The sequence below is a fragment of the Patagioenas fasciata genome, chromosome 3 (assembly GCF_037038585.1).
Source record: "Patagioenas fasciata isolate bPatFas1 chromosome 3, bPatFas1.hap1, whole genome shotgun sequence".
In the NCBI taxonomy this organism is placed as follows: domain Eukaryota; kingdom Metazoa; phylum Chordata; class Aves; order Columbiformes; family Columbidae; genus Patagioenas; species Patagioenas fasciata.
In genome coordinates, this window is record NC_092522.1 from 123,943,068 (window position 1) to 123,959,691 (window position 16,624).

General features: G+C 41.5%; 1 protein-coding gene across 3 annotated transcripts in view; it reads right to left on the minus strand.

Annotated features, from left to right (window-relative positions):
* FZD3 (frizzled class receptor 3) overlaps positions 1-16,624 on the minus strand; it is a 58,736-nt gene that overhangs the window by 33,845 nt on the left and 8,267 nt on the right. The window lies entirely within an intron of this gene.

The window sequence follows — 16,624 nt, forward strand, 5'->3', positions numbered from 1 at the left end:
ACATCCCAAAATTTGATGTTCGCTGGAAAAATTATGGTTGCAATGAGGATTGGATTGACACTGTAATACTTTAGGGACTGGGAAGTAAAAAAAATTCAGATTGTTTTGCCTTAGTACTAAAAATATACTTCCACATTTAAATAGCTATTAAGTCATTCCAGCAATAAAAATGTCAAGTAGTTAGTATGGTTTTAAATTATATTTTTCTCGTGCTATAGGTTGAACCAGACAATAACCTTGTTACTCACTTTAAAACAGAAGACCAATTATTTCACCTGCCTTGCGAAAGGGCAGCAATCATGCAAACCATCCTGAGCTTTCTGGGCTGCAAACAGACAGCTGAGGTTAATTTCACAACTGCAGAATAAAATAAGTAGGATCAAGATGAAAGTAGTTAAAAGCCAGCAAACGACATTAATCTCTGTCTATGTGACTAAAGAGCAAAGCCATCTGCTCTTGTTCTTTAAAGCGGTCTCGTGCTTCATTTGAAATTCTGAAGTTCCTTTGGACGACACTGAAAAGATGGCATCCATCTGTCAATGTGCACTTCTAAATGTGATCGTGATGTTTTAGGGACTGACGAATGCAAATGGGTGGTCCTGGTAACCATTTCCATTTGCAAGAAGTGTTAGTTTTTCTAAGACAGCTGAGACTGCTTGGACTTCCTCACCATCCGCCCACTGCGATGGGTTTGGGACAACTCCAAAATATCCCAGAGAAATAAATATGTAGTCCTCTGAATGGTATTTTAGATATTATTAAGTTAAGACACTATAAGGCACACTTGCCTAGAACAGCAAGAGACTATTGGGCAGGAGCTGTAAGCCTTGGCAAAATAATATTTGTCACTTAAATGACACATTTCTATCTCCTTCCCAGTATAAACTGCATGCGATCGCTGCTTTGATGCCTGCCGAAAAACGCACCAGCGCCACCGTCCCTGTGGGAAGGAGCAAGATACCCGTTACGAGAAGTGGCACATTAGTGATAACGAGCTTTTCTTCCCATCAGCTCCACCAACACAGACTGATCTGCATGTCAGGGACTCACGGACTAATTGCCAGCTCAAGGGAGGTCTGTCTCCTTGAGGAATAACAGGAGCTAAGAGTATTAATATAACCAACTCACTGCTGGCGCGGCGCTCCAAAATTTATCTTGCTGAGCGAAGGAGAAAAGCATTTGTTATGAAGATTTCTTGGAAGACTTGACTGACACTGACTTGAGAGCACACAATGGAGTCAGGAGCCAGATCGAGTTCTTCAGAGCACATAAAAAGGGAATTTCCAAAGCCGGGAAACACGAGGGAAGATCCAGATAAGGTTGTAGCCAAGTTGCAAAATCACCAGTCAGATTAGCTTCGTCTTTTCATTTTTACTGCTATCAACATGCAGAACGACAGTGTTTGCCACCTAATAAATGACATTAATCCCCTGCAGAATAAAATCAGAGAGCTGGATTTCTAAAATACAGTGAAAGTAATGCAGAATCACAGATCGTTACGGATTGGAAGGGACCTCAAAAGATCCTCTAGTCCAATCCCTCTGCTGGAGCAGGAACACTTAGATGAGGCTATTTCTCAAGGGCTTGATGACTTGTGCTGTTTCATGTGTGACTTTGCTAGCTGTGTTTACTTACATGATATAAATGTACATGTTTTTATATGACATAGCAGAATATCTAAGAGAGCTTATGATTCCAAGCCAACGTGGACTATACCAAGCTCCATGTTTTCCACTGGGCTGAGGACAAGAGAAAGCTGCTCTTTTCTGAATTTTGACCTTCAAGGTGCTTCTTGACAGGTTAACCAAGGGAATCTACAGCGTGCTGACCCCTTAAAAGTAAACTTGCCCTGTGAAATTGTCATAATCAACCTCCTATATGGCTGTGAAATGAGGACAAATTACAGTTGTCATCTAATGCACTTCAGGGAGCAGTTTCACAACAGGCCACCAGCCTCCTTTGCACTGACCTCAGCTTAAGATTGATTCAAACTGCCCACAAAACCAACCTCTAAGCCACACGTACTGTATTTGGACCATTAGTAGCATAAAAAAATCAGGGTAAGATCCTGAATGCTGAGACCTTTCAGTGTTAGCATCTAAATACCATTCCTGTAGGCTTAGGATAAAACTTCATAATACACCAAGGCTGACCAATTAGCTTTTTTCTAAGCTTAGTTTAGCTCCTTACTGACCTTATAATAGGTTTGGGCAAATGAAAGAGGTGCCAAAGGGACATGTTACTGGGTAAAAAATGGGGCACAGCTAAACTCACCTTTCAAGTAATTAACACTGAACCTTAAACCTGGGATATCCAATGTGTTCATAGAATCACAGGATCATTTTGGTTGGAAAAGACCTTTCAGATCATCAAGTCCAACTGTTAACCGAGCATTGTCTTAACTACCTAAACCAGAGTTCAGCTGCCCTGGACCCAACTAGACCGAGAAAACGTTACAAGGATGTGTTTAAGGCAAACCTTTGAGTTTTACAGCACTATTTCCATGACACGGAATACAAAGACTTTGTGTTATGGTGGAGAACGGGCGTTGATGGCACTAAAACCCAGGTGCACAACCTTTTGCAGACAGAAGGCTGCAAGAGAAAAAAAGACACATGAAATGACTTCAAGAAGCTCTATTTGCTGCTCTCTTAGCATCCCGTCTGCTGTCAAAATCATCTCATCGAATTCTTTCACTAGCCAAAACACCCGGTCGCATTTATGAGAAAGCGATGGCAGATTCAGTCATCATAACAAATACATTTACTGTCTGACCTTTGAACATCAGTGGTCTCAAAGCAGGGGTCGTCATTCAAACACTCTCATGTCTTTCCTGGTTGCATTAGGATCGACGTCTCCTTGGGCAGGGGTTAAATTACTTAGTTTTGCTTCTCTGAAAGCCCATCAAGAGTCTAACTGAAATACTTCAGGGAATGATCTCCCACCATCCACTAGGATTGTTACTTTGTCATGTACTATTATATAAAAGAACCAAAACTGGTTGTGCCAAATGAATTTACAGATGTGTTTGGCTACAAATTGAAACTTTTCTTGACTCTGCCCAGTATTTATTGCCCAAATTGAAAATCAAATGAATACTCAGGTAATATAACAATGTCTCTCTAACAACAGTAAAGTCGGGGGGTGGTATATATGGCTTGGAAAGAAAGAAGAGCACGACATCGATCCGGTACAACTATGTACATAAATAACGTGATGCGAACTGAACCAAGAACATAATCTGTTGGATTAATACTGGAAAAAGTATTCTGAAAAAAATTATCTGTAAAATGAATGCTAACATTCTAACAGCTGGCTCTTAATCTAACATTACAAACCATCTGTTACATCTACATACCAGTAAAAACACATACACACACACAGACGTACACATCCATATGTCAACAGTTGGATAGGAGGGGAGATTTGCATCTTTGGGTCTCAAAATAAAAGCTATTTCACAGGGTAATATTTAAAACATATTGTCGATTGGCTTGACAACCATTTGTTTTCTTTCCCTCACAATTCCAGGAAGGCTCCACTACCAGTCCAGTCCATTAATCTGTCTCTTGGTATAGATAATCCTAAAAATTAGCAGGTTGTTTCACATACATAACCAATGCAGAATAGTTTTCCTGGCTGTGTGGTCTACACTGTACAAACCCTGCAGCCCTGCCATCCTGTATATGCATTTATTGGGATATTAACCAATTCCAATCAAGCTGCACCACCTCCAAATCTCAATTCAACAGCAGTTTCCACTTCATTTTTCAGAGTTACTCCACCAGAACTGTTAAAATTTATCCTGTCTCTCATACACCAATTACAGTTTTCAGACTATTTTGATTGTAAGGATTCTCAGGCGATCACGTCTGGTTTAGCTGATTTCTAACACAAGAAAAGTAAAGCTGCAGTAGATAGTGCTCTTCACATTGGGTAGAGGTGGGTAGATCATGATATGACCCAGATTTTATTCAGGAAAATGTGGATATTTGCCTGGAAACTCAAGTAAAACACTAGCAATGTTATCTCTTGGTGTTCCCAGGGGCTCCATGCAGAACCATCCTGTCCTGTTGCTGTTATTCTAAGTACAATAAAGCCATTAAAACACATCAAAGCTCACCTGGATAGTTGAAGCTCAGGATCAACTTTCTATATTTTGTTATCATGCATTAAATTCTTCCCTGTAGAGCACGTCCAGCTGGACACAACTATGGGAAAACGAGATGGCTTTTTGGGAAGTTTTCAATCTTTAGAATGAGAATTTTCTCTCATTATTGTAATTCTACAAGGAGTCTACATATTCTGACCAAACATCGACTCTATCTACTGGACGGCTTTTTTAACTCTTAAGGGAGATTGTCCATCCCAATATTTACTTGTTACCTAATTAGAATTACAACAGGGTCACTAAATGGGCACCTTTACTTCATCAGACAGTATCACAAAACAGAAATGTTAAGACTAAGAAAATCTCAGTTTACTCCAACATATTACATGAAAATTCATTCCTGCTCAAAATAGAAGCTTTAAGATAATTAGCTGGTGACTTCAATTTACATAATTAACCATTTTTTAAAAACATGGCTGAACGCAGCAGCTGTAAATTAATATTCAATATTCATCAGGGGATCCTGTCCCTCCCATTTAGTGCCAAGTTAATGAGGTCACTGCTGAACTCTACAGGGGAGGACAGGGAAAGAGAATTAAGAACAACAATTGCAATTGTCCACCCCTTTTCCAGCTGTTATCCACCTCACACACGTCTGAATGACCAACTGTCAAATTAAGAATAAAACCAAGCTCCTGAAGTTGATTTTTCTTCTCTACAGTTAATAATTGACCAGCTAAATATTTGACAGGAATCCCCACAGTGCCTCGGTTTCTTTGTTTCTGCGGCACCCTAAAAGCGTGCTGGCTTCTCTCGAAATACATTAAATAATAGTTTGCCCTCCAAGGGCCAGAAGTTTGTCCCTGTTGAGGACAGAGTTTCTGTGTGGCTGGTTCTCTCCTGTTTCACTCATGTTATTTTGGGAAAAACCGCTCCCACGGCGTATCCTGTGTGTCTTCAAAACACCCTCGACAAGTAGGACGAGCCCTAACACAATAACGGGATTAATAAGACGGTGGGAGGAGAAGGGGGACACGGATGGAAGGAAACAAGGGAACACAAGAAGATGATGCATGTGAGGCCCCTACACAGGATGACGGACCCAAACTATTTCCCAGTTAAATAAATAAAGAGATGCAAATATCTATAGGCGTTGCAGAAGAAGTAAGTCTTCAGAAGAGATTTCAAACAGTGACACTCAAGTGTACTCTGTGTGCCAGGGTCTGTCTGGAATACATGGTGGGGGGGGTTGCAATGAGGGAATCGACAGAAAATGGAATTAGGGGGATCAAATGATAAAAGAGTAGGGCAGATAAACAGGAAAGACTTCATTAAATTGCTTGGAGATGTAAGGGTGATGCAAGACAAGAGGAGATAAGTGTGTTTTTCCATTGATTGCCTCTTTGAATAATTGCCCAACATTGCAAAAATCCTCTTTATCTATACATATCTATAGATCTATAGATATATATCGGTGCCCAAAAGGCTGGAAAATGCAATGGAGCAAAGCCCAGGTGTGGGGCTGGAAGGTGGGGAAGCCAAAAGAGCTGGAAACCTGCTGTGATGAGCCCCCGTTGTCTGGCGGAGCACACAAGACCAGTCCGAGGCCATTTCTGCTCCGAAGAACCACAGCAAGTCCACAGAGAGCTGGTTTTCCAGCTCCCTTTGTCACTTAAACCTCCAAAGCAGCAGGATGGGGACAGGAGAGCGGGTGGGAATGTACGGACGTGCATTTGTTCATGTTTCACGATGAGTTTTGTTTAATAGCTTGCTCAATTTTACTCGTACTTACCTCCCCGGGTGAGGACTAACAACTGGAGATCAAAACTGTGTCCTTTAATCCTCTTGGATGGGTACAACAGGTTCCGGCAGAGGAATCAGCTGCCACTGTAGAGCCACAAGCCGTACATCTTTTCTAGTCCTGGTTTCAATTCAACGCCCCTTTCTTGAGTTCCCTCCGCGACCTTGGCTAATAAGAACAACTCATACAAAGTGGGAGGGGAACCAAAGCCTAAAATTTCAAAGCCTGGAAGCTTAGTATTTCCAGACAAAAGCAACAGCCTCCTGTTGTGTCAGGGAAAGAAAGCAAGTGATGGATCACAAGAATTACGCTGCCTTTTTGTGATGCCACTTAATTAAGGTTATGCTGAAGAACGGGAGAAATATTCTTGTAGTTGCAAAGTAAGACTAAGGAAAAAGTCTGTGAACTCTTCAGGATTTGAGGTTTTTCAGGATTTTAGCCACAAGATTTTGTAGAAGTGCAGCTGGAGGGCAAATTTTCAAATCAGCCCATTTAAATGATGCTTCTTCTACATGAGGTGCGGACTATTCCTCTGTAAGAACCAGACAATTTGTCATTCAAAAAGCCACCATGGAAAATCTGAAGACAAGGTTGCTTTGTTGTTCTTTAAGAAATTCATATCAAACTTGAATTATTTAACACGTTTGTAAAATATGCAGATAAACTGTCCCGGAAGGCACTTATTATCCTGTGACACGTTTTTGTTTCCTTGATTCTTTTCTTTAGACTTCAGTTTTGATGCTTCCTGTCAATAATAAGGTCAAACTTTATTACCATATTCTTCTCTGCAGTTTTATTTCCATATCGCACCTGCCCAGATCAGACCACGATGCTAAAAATGTCCATTAAAGAACCAAAAAGAATAGGAGTCCAACTGATGGGTCTGCTGATTCTGAATGGCGCGTATTCATTCACTCCTCCGCAAAACACGATGCACAGATGTTAGGTAATTGACAGTATGACTGAATTATTACAAAGGGAAAAAATGTAATACATGTAAGTTTTCTGAGAAAAATATTAAAAATGTGAACGATGCTTTTGGACCTGTGAGGGCACAAAAGCTAAATGAATGGCTGACCAGAATTTTCCCATTGGATTTTAAAAGAAAGACGTTTCGCTTTGCTCCGTGCCACAAACATAACAACTCTTGTTCAACAAATCAAGAAACAGGGAATATAAACAAGTTTACAAATTGAAAGCAACTTCTAAAAGATAAATTTCAGGTTTCTACAACATACAAAGATGAACTACAAGGAGCTTTCCTCCCTTGTTCAAATTCAAATTAACCAGCCCTTTGTGCTTCTGTTTTCTCCTCTTTTCAAATTTCCTCCCTCGTTTCCATAGGAACCCCCTGACTGCCAAACCTCCGAGCAGAGCCAGAGGCCAAGCTTAGCAAGGGGTGTGAAAAGGGGAGAGAGTCAAAGGGCAGAATTCGGCTGGGGAGAATCAAGATGCCAACCTTTGTCAGCCCCCAAAGCGGGGGTAACCATAGGAACTGACTCTGCGGGACAGGGATGGAAGGAGGAGGAAGGAGAATCATGGCCAAATTCACAAGATGGGAAACGAAACGGGAAAGGAGTCATTAAAAACGCAACGCTAGAACCTACAGGGAAAGTAAATAATCTTACAAATATAAGAAAATAAACCATAAAGGATTGAGTGTCCAACTTTGCATTGGTTTTAAGTCGTCATAATAGCATCAAATTAATTTATATGACGCCACAGAGAAACTGGGCAGATCTGATTCTCAAATTCAACACGAGTATTTAATGTTCTTCTGAAATGAAGCAGAAATACAGAAATGAAGTAGAATCACAGTCTGGTTGGGGTTGAAGGGACCTCTGGAGATCCCCCAGTCCAACCCAGCTGCTCACGCAGGGTCACCAGAGCAGATCACACAGGTGGGTCCAGGCGGGTTTGAATGTCTTAGAGCAGGAGACTCCACACCCGCTCTGGGCAGCCTGGGCCAGGCTCTGGCACCTCCCAGCAAAGAAGTTTCTGCTCATGTTCACATGGAGCCTCCTGGGTTTCAGTCTGTGCCCGTTGCCCCTCACCCTGGCGTTGGGCACCACTGAACAGAGTCTGGTCCATCCTCTTGCCACCCACCCCGAGATACTGATCAGCACTGATACGATCCCTTCTCAGACTGGGCCAGCTTGTCTAGACTGGGCTTTTGCTATGAAAGGTTGGACCAGACGATCCTTGTGGTCCCCTCCAACATGGTATTCTATGATTTGATGATTCTCTTCTCCAGGCTGAACAGCGTCAGCTCTCTCAGCCTTTCCTCCTAAGAAAGATGCTCCTGTCTCCTAATCATCTTTGTAGCCCTTTGACTTGGAAGACGTTTTCTAAATGTCTCACAGATAACTGGAAACAACACAGCTTCAGGAAGATTGTTATTGAGCTATGGCTTCAAACACACAGAGATAGTTTACACTAACAGTTCTGCAAAATATGGAAGATAATCTAGTCATTGTTACTGCAAGAGCAATCTGACAGCGCAGATTTACATACAGTATATTAAAATGGTACTGCATTCATATAGTACATAAAATATAGATTTGGGGCACTTATTCTTGTACCTTGTAAACGAGACGGCAGGAGGATGAGGCATGAAACAGCTCTATAAAATTACAAATGATACTTAAAGGAAAAAATATGGTCCAACTGCTCACTGTATCTTTAGCATTAAAAGCAGGGACATAAAACCAACAGGCGGTTTGTTGGAAGAAAAAACAAAACACAGTAACAACAGCAATTTTTTCACGCACCACTTTAATTTCTGTAACTCTTTGCCACTGATTTCTGTGGACGCTAAAAGAACGTTTGAGTTCAGGAAGAAAACCGACTAATTTGTGGAAAAATACATCTGAGGTTACTAATGCGAGCCCTGATTTCCAAGCCCCAGGCTGCTGACCACGAGAGAACAGATGGCAGATGGTCGATGGGTGCTACACACCCGACCCGCTCCGTATGACACCCGCTTAGGGTCACCAGCGGGTGACAGAACACCCGGCTGAGCACAGCTCTGCTCTGAATTCATATCACTCTTCGTGGGTTCCTACATTTATCCATCTCCTCCCCATTTCCATTTCTTCTAGCCTGTCTCTCATACCAAATATACTCTTTAAAAGCACATTTTATAAAAATGCTATTGTTTCACAGGTCTGAAGTGTTGCAAAACTGAGTCATGAACTCAGTTCTAAAGTGCTGGGTTCCTTCAGTACCAGTTTGGTGCCACATTTAAGACAAGCACAGGTTCTGTTTCCTTCAGAAAGTCACCAAACCCTCATACATTTGCACCTCTTAATGACCAGGATACAAAATGGGGAGTAAAGTGGCTGCGCACAAGTGAGGCCCATGTGAATTTCAGAAGATTTGTCCTTTGAACATTAAAAACATGCTTTGGTGAATTCTTCTCATAGTGCAGAACCCAACAGCTTCACAGCCACGCAGGAACATCCCATTGATACAAAAAATTATTCAAATCCATAAAAGCCATCCCAACTGTCTCTAAAATCACCACAAATGTCTCCCAAAACAAAGAAGAGAACTGCAGCCATACCAGCAAGAGAAATGGTAAAATCTACGGCAGCTGCTCCTTGGGCATTCATTTATTTCATACTTATTCTCTTGTCTTGACAGCCTGTTGTGGCTTTATTTCTGAATCCGATTGTCCTATAATTAGAACCATCATCACACACTAGAGAAAGCAAGGAAGCACCATTTCCAAATGACCAGTAAAATTAAAAGTTCATCCTAGCCAAGCCATACAACTTTTAACTAGCTGACCGTTACCTGCATCGCTGCCAACTTTTTGCACAAAAAACGTGTTCTGAAAATCAAAAAGACAGAAAACTAAAGAGCTTCCAACCTATTATGTCAGCTTACAGGTAATAAGTCAGATATCTAAATAGTCTTCGTATCAGAAGAGTGTAAAGGGGGAAGAGAAAGGTCTTGCTGGTAATCTGGATCAAACAGAAGTGGTGACTTGATTCTCCAGAGGAGAATATATGCTTGCAGGTATAAAGCTACAACTGACTATAAAGCACATTGTCATTTAACTATTCAAAATACATTCATGCATGTTCCACCTTTCCTAATAATTCCTCTTTAAGCCGGCACCAGATGCTCCAGAATTAGCCACAATGCAGAGCCATCTGCCTTCACGACCCTGAAAACAAGCCCGCTGTGAATACATGTTGATTAAGATGTAGATCATTCGCTTTAAACCGAAACACTACGTAAAACTAATGTTTTTTTCATATGCTTGCACTAAACTATCAAGGCTAAACTTTGTTTCCATATTTCCACTGAATCGTCATTCAGAATTAATCTTTTATTTAATTAAATATGAACAAGGTGACAGAGTTCATCTTCAATTCACAAACAAAAAAGAAGCCCAACCCTACTTCTCTTCATTTTCCCTCTTGCTACTAGGCTGCATTTTGAAAATATTCATGTGGCATCCTGTTCTCATTAACAAACATAAAAGATTAGGAAACAGTATTTCTGAAATTATTATTCTCTGGAGAACGTCTGTTAGCTAGGCAAAAGAAAATAAGGGGTTTTACCACTTGCTACCTAGCTCTGCTATCTGAGTGTTGAGGATCCATATGAAGAAGATGTAAGCCTTGTGTTCTTTCTATTTTGGAAAGAAGCATCTCTTTAATACTCTGTCCTTACTGCTCTGTACAGCACAGCACTTGAACACCTTTATATGGTTTCTGCAGTGCAAAGATGTGGGCCCTGGAGGCAAGAAAAAATAAATCAGAGACACACTGTTGTGATTGTTCGCATTAAACAAACATCCATTGGTCCTTAAGATGTCACTTGTAGTTCATATTCCCTTTAATTGTTGTACTAGGATGGATCACATGCTAAGGTATGATCTACGTCCTCAAATCTTGCTATTCGCGATTCACAGTATCACAGTATCACAGTATGTTTGGGACTGGAAGGGACCTCAAAAGATCATCTAGTCCAATCCCTCTGCTGGAGCAGGAACGCCTAGGTGAGGTCGCACAGGAAGGTGTCCAGGCGGGTTTGAATGTCTCCAGGGAAGGAGACTCCACAACCCCCCTGGGCAGCCTGGGCCAGGCTCTGCCACCCTCACTGAGAAGAAGTTTTTTCTCAAATTTAAGTGGAACTTCTTGTCTTCCAGCTTGATCCCATTACTCCTTGTCCTATCATTGTTTACCACTGAGAAGAGCCTGGCTCCATTCTCATGGCACTCACCCTTTATATATTTATAAACATTAATAAGGTCACCCCTCAGTCTCCTCCAAACTAAAGAGCCCCAGCTCCCTCAGCCTTTCTTCATAAGGGAGATGCTCCACTCCCTTAATCATCTTTGTTGCCCTATGCTGGACCCTCTCCAGCAGTTCCCTGTCCTTCTTGAACTGAGGGGCCCAGAACTGGACACAATATTCCAGATGGGGTCTCACCAGGGCGGAGTAGAGGGGAAGGAGGACCTCTCTCGATCTACTGACCACCCCCCTTGTAATACACCCGAGGTTGCAATTGGCCTTCCTGGCCACAAGGGCACAGTGCTGGCTCATGGTCATCCTGTTGTCCACCAGGAGCCCCAGGTTCCTTTCCCCTACCCTGCTCTCTAATATGTAATTTCCCAACCTATACTGGAACCTGGGGTTGTTCCTGCCCAGATGCAGGACTCTACACTTTTCCTTGTTAAATTTCATCAGGTTATTCCCCGCCCAACTGTCCAGCCTGTCCAGGTCCCGCTGGATGGCAGCACAGCCTTCTGGCTTGTCAGCCACTCCTCCCAGCTTGGTGTCATCAGCAAACTTCTATATTTGACAGTCTGATTGTCAGAATTACAGTGCTCTCCCAGACACAAAACATTGCAGGGAACAACAGCCGGAAAGTCCATTTGTGCGTCTATTCCTGTTTGGGTCAACGACTTCACGAGACTTCTAGCCAGGCAAAGCTCTTTCTCTTTCTTCCTCATTGAAGCCTCTACCAACTTCAAAGTAGGTACGTACATGATGTATCTCAACACAATTATCTCACTTGGCTGTTCCTCCTGTCCAAGGAGTTAAAATGCTTCAGCATGCATACAATATTCTTCATTCAGATTATCTTGAAGCTCACTGGACCTTAATGTGAAAAGGATTGAAGGTTCTAATATACCATTTAAGGCTACGTTCAAGAAACAGCTTCCTCAGCAGCCTCATCGTACAAAATTGTCAGCTCGTACTAATTTTTGTATGGATCTGCTTGGGGATGTAATAGCTCTAGTTGTTCCCAAATTGTTCTTACCCACTCAGGATTTCTACCGCCTTTGCATAACACTCACGGCCCTTACAGGTCAAGATTGAAACCATGAGTTGATGCGTTTGAAACAGACAATTGTCAGGTATTCCTAAACCAGAAATTTTTAAGCAGTATTTTGTCAGGAATTCCTCTGCTCTGCCTGCACTCTGCAGAATATCTTTGCAATTCTAGCTTTGAGACATTCTGGTTTAACGCCAACAAAATCTAAAATCTTTATGTGGCTATTTCTAGGGTGAAAATTCAGCGTGGGAATAAGAGAATATAAAGTTAATGAAAGAGGAGGCTTTAATCAGCTAGTGCACAATTTGCTTATGATCATGTACAGCCCCATTGTTCTGTAGGCATCATAATCTTACACACTAAGGAGAAAATTAATCCCTACTGCAAATTAGTGTCTAAGATTAGAATGCTTACAAAACACCAGCTGATGAAAACCTACTTCTCCATTAGCTTTATATTCTTACACTTCGAGTTTGGCATGCAGACCTGAAGAATACAGAAAGCCAAGGAAAAGCACTAAGATTTGACAATGGAAAAGAAGATGGGGGACAGAAAGGAATAAAGACAGAATTATGGGGTTGGAGAATGTAAAGGTCTTCCACCCTACATTCACCCCATCCCTGCTGCTCAGTACAAAATCAAAGAAAGGTGCCTCCCACTTCTATCCAAAAAGAATCACTCAAACAGAAGAGGAATGGGGCAGCACTACCTCCCAGCTCCAGGGAAGGTAAGAATCACAACCATGTTAACCAGCATCAGGCAATTTTGCACACTTTTCCCTGGCTCTTATGCAAATCAAGATTTACGAGACAATACTCCACATGGAGTCCAAACCCTATTTATCTGAAATCAGTTGTAATATATGCCTGAAAGAAAAGCTATTTGAGAAACACCATTAAAATAGGCCACTTAATATTTGACCTTTCTACACTAACTCCTATCCCACATACTAAGACCAGGCTGGGAATAAATACCACTGTGTCTTCTGATGTCATTTTAAAGCATACTCCAGTTCTTTTCCACAAATAAAAAAACCCAAAAAACTAAGACTCCAAAGAGCACTGCTGGGAAAAGAAAAATATATATTGCTACAAAAAAGAAACACACAGAAACAGAGTTAGCAAGAGACACAAACCATGCAGCACGCATGCTGCTCTGCGGCAGGTGAACAGCATTATCCTCTGCAAGAATCAGTGCAAGGCAGAAACCGCTACATTTGAAACAAAACATGAAAAATCAGGTGTCTTCACATCTGTAGTTGCATATCTGGTGACAAAGTCCATTAACTATTCACTGCCTTTGCTTCTAAATATTCAGAAGTCCATGACTGGTTAGTTCATTGATATTAATCTGATGGTTCCCAGCTGATGGAGTAGAAGTGTATGAGTCAACATCACACCTCTCCCCTTCCAGCTACCTCCCTCATCCTGAAAATAAAAAAGTAAACTGCAGAATAACATTTTTTCTCTATTACCCCTTTTCATCTCCCACCTACGCACTAATCAACCTAGCCATGGTGGATCCGTAAGTCACTACTACTGCTCTTTTTTGATAAGGAAAATAGGAATCTGAGTAGAGAGACAGTGCAGAAGAATAGCATGTTATCTACTCTGCCCATATGGTGAGTGTATCATCTCATTTCTGGAGCGCTTGACCTCTGGTATAATCCCAAAAGACAACGCTGCTGCATTCATGGAGAGGGACCCATTTAGCCCTCAACTGTCTGGTTCCTGTCCTTCAAAGCCTCTTTATCCCTAGTATCATCTGCAAGGTCCCATAAACATCAGGGTAAGGAGAAGAAAGAGCTGGCAGTATTTTCAAGTGCCAAAAGACTGGCAATCATCATATTAAATCACTTCTCTTCATCAGTGACAAAAGCTTTAATAGCGTGCTCTCAGGCTCCAACGGGTACCAAGTTACATGTTCGCGGACAAAAACATTTGTCTACAAAAATCACATTATAGGCAGACAAAAACCACTGCTTGCTAGTGTTGTGCATAAGCAAATCCTTCAAAGCCAAAGGAATATTAAGTGAAAAAGGGATGGAAGATAATTATTCACGTTGCAGCAATAATCCAAGAGATGGGTAAACAAGGGCAGGACAACTCCCAGCTCTGAAAAATGCACACCCTTTACACCTATTGTATCTCCATCCTCCATCACAACCAGTGTGCTGGTCCATAGGAACTGGCGTCACTCCTTTTAGAAAGAAGATGATGTAAAATGACTCTCATTTTAGGCCAAGCAGATGTTAACATAGCTTGGACCAGTGTGGCCAGTGTTTGTCCTCCAGCAAAAGGAGGCAAATCGCTTTAGAGATACCTGGGGATAAAATAATGCTCCAGGCCCTTAAATACAGAAATTCCTCCCTTCAGTCTCCCTGGGTTAAAGCAAACCTTGGTGGTGTAGCACAGCAGAAAGGTTATGGCATCCTTGTAAATTAAGGCACAGGAACTGATTATTTGAGTTTTGAAGAAATAACAGTAAATAAGTTTTTAAACAGTTCCTTCAACAAAGCAACCAATGGTATGGGAAGAGAAGTACACTGAATTTGTTGATGGTAGACAACAGTATTTGTTGTCTTTCTCGTATTATATTCTTGCAGTACAAACAAGCTGAATTTGTCTTATGGATTTTATTAGGAACTATTGTAAAAAAGCACTACCGAAAAACTGTGAGAATGACAAAGCCTCCCCCCGCAATACACAAGATGAATCACACTGATTCTGCTGCTATATTGTATTGTTTTATGCCCAAGGCAGTTAGGGAGGGCTTGGACATGAAAGACATTTACCAGAAATAGCCACATGTAAGTTTTAATAAACATAATTCAGTTCAAAATTTGAGTGCTCCATCCATTTGACTGCAACATGAAATCATGTCTAAAAAGCCAAATAATAAAATCCTACTTCTTGCTAAGTACAGATTTAAGGGGCAATCTAGGCTAACACAAGGAGTGGAAATAGACTTACAAAAACCTGTGGCTTTTCATTCTTTTTTTCTGTTCAAACACCTAAAAAGCTCTGCATTGGAGGCACAGGCCCCTGCATAGGTCATTTAAGTTTGATAATAGCCTTATTTCCTTGCACAGTCTTCACCATTTTTCGCAAAGCATTCAGAAGCCCGTAGCCCATCCCCAGACCAAATCCACTGGCCTATGTGCCAATTATATTGGCAGAAGGGGGTTCTATACATACCTACAACACCAATTCGCCCATGCTAAGTTTACGAATGGCTTTGGCATCGAGTTAGTGTATGAATCGCAGCACCACAGTGTTTCACACGAGCTAATTTCTGCTATTAAATTGAGCTTTATACCACAGAGTGCTGAGGAGTAACATTTGCTTCTCAGCTGCTTCTCTCTCCATAGCAGAGAGCTATTTTATGAAGATAAGAATAATTATGTCAGTTATTCTGGCTCAGTCTGAGGGTCCATATCATCACTGCTCTGCTTTCAACAGTGGCCATAAAAAGCCTGTTAGCGAAAGCGATATTTTTGACAGTTCTGTGAAATAATTGGTTTAACATAACAAAAGCCAGAAAAAGGAACATCATGTTGGCCATTACTAGGAAGCTATTAGCAGCAAAAAGCGTGATTTTATTTATGTATTAAAAAACCCTAGTGTGCCTGCATGTGGAGTGGTGCGCCATTCTCATCTCCACATCTCAACAAGGACAAGGCTAGAAAAAGGGACGGAGAAAGGTAACTAAAATTATTACAGGAATGAAGCAGCTGAATTGCAACGAGAAAGCCAAAACAGCTGGAACACTTCAGTTTGGAGAGGAAAAACCTGGGGGATACAACCGAGGTTTCCAAAATCACAAGTGTAGCAGAGGATTTAACTGCAACATAATATTGCGCAGCTCTGGAACAAACGGATATTAAATGAAAGTAGCAGGAAATTGGCTTAAAACAGGTTAGAGAATAAGTGCTTCTTCATGCAGTGGCTAGCGAGCTGGTCGACAGTATTCTATCATAGAATAATGTAAATAAATTAATTGCTAATAGATCCATTAAATCATACTGAAAGGAAGAGGCAGACAGGTACCTTCTAACATCCATAATTCAGGGACTGTGGGTCCCAGGGAAGCACCAGCCCATAGACAAGAGGTCCCGCTTGCATCCTTTCCCAAAACAGCCCCTCTTCTTCCCATGGGCAGATACAAAGTACTTGATAGAACAAACCATGAGCAGGACATTTCTTATGTACCTTAAACACTGTCCCAGCCTGTGACAATTTTCTGCTGTGTGGAAGAGCCTAAAGTGCTTTGTTTCTATGCAGTCACCCTCACTGGCATCATCTTCCAAGTTCTGGGTCAGTCTCCTCAAACTTTCTGCATCCACAATACTGGTTAAGAGTTTCACAGCTATTTTTGAAGAGCCACCTCTTCCTCTTTCTTCTGACTTGGCTTCT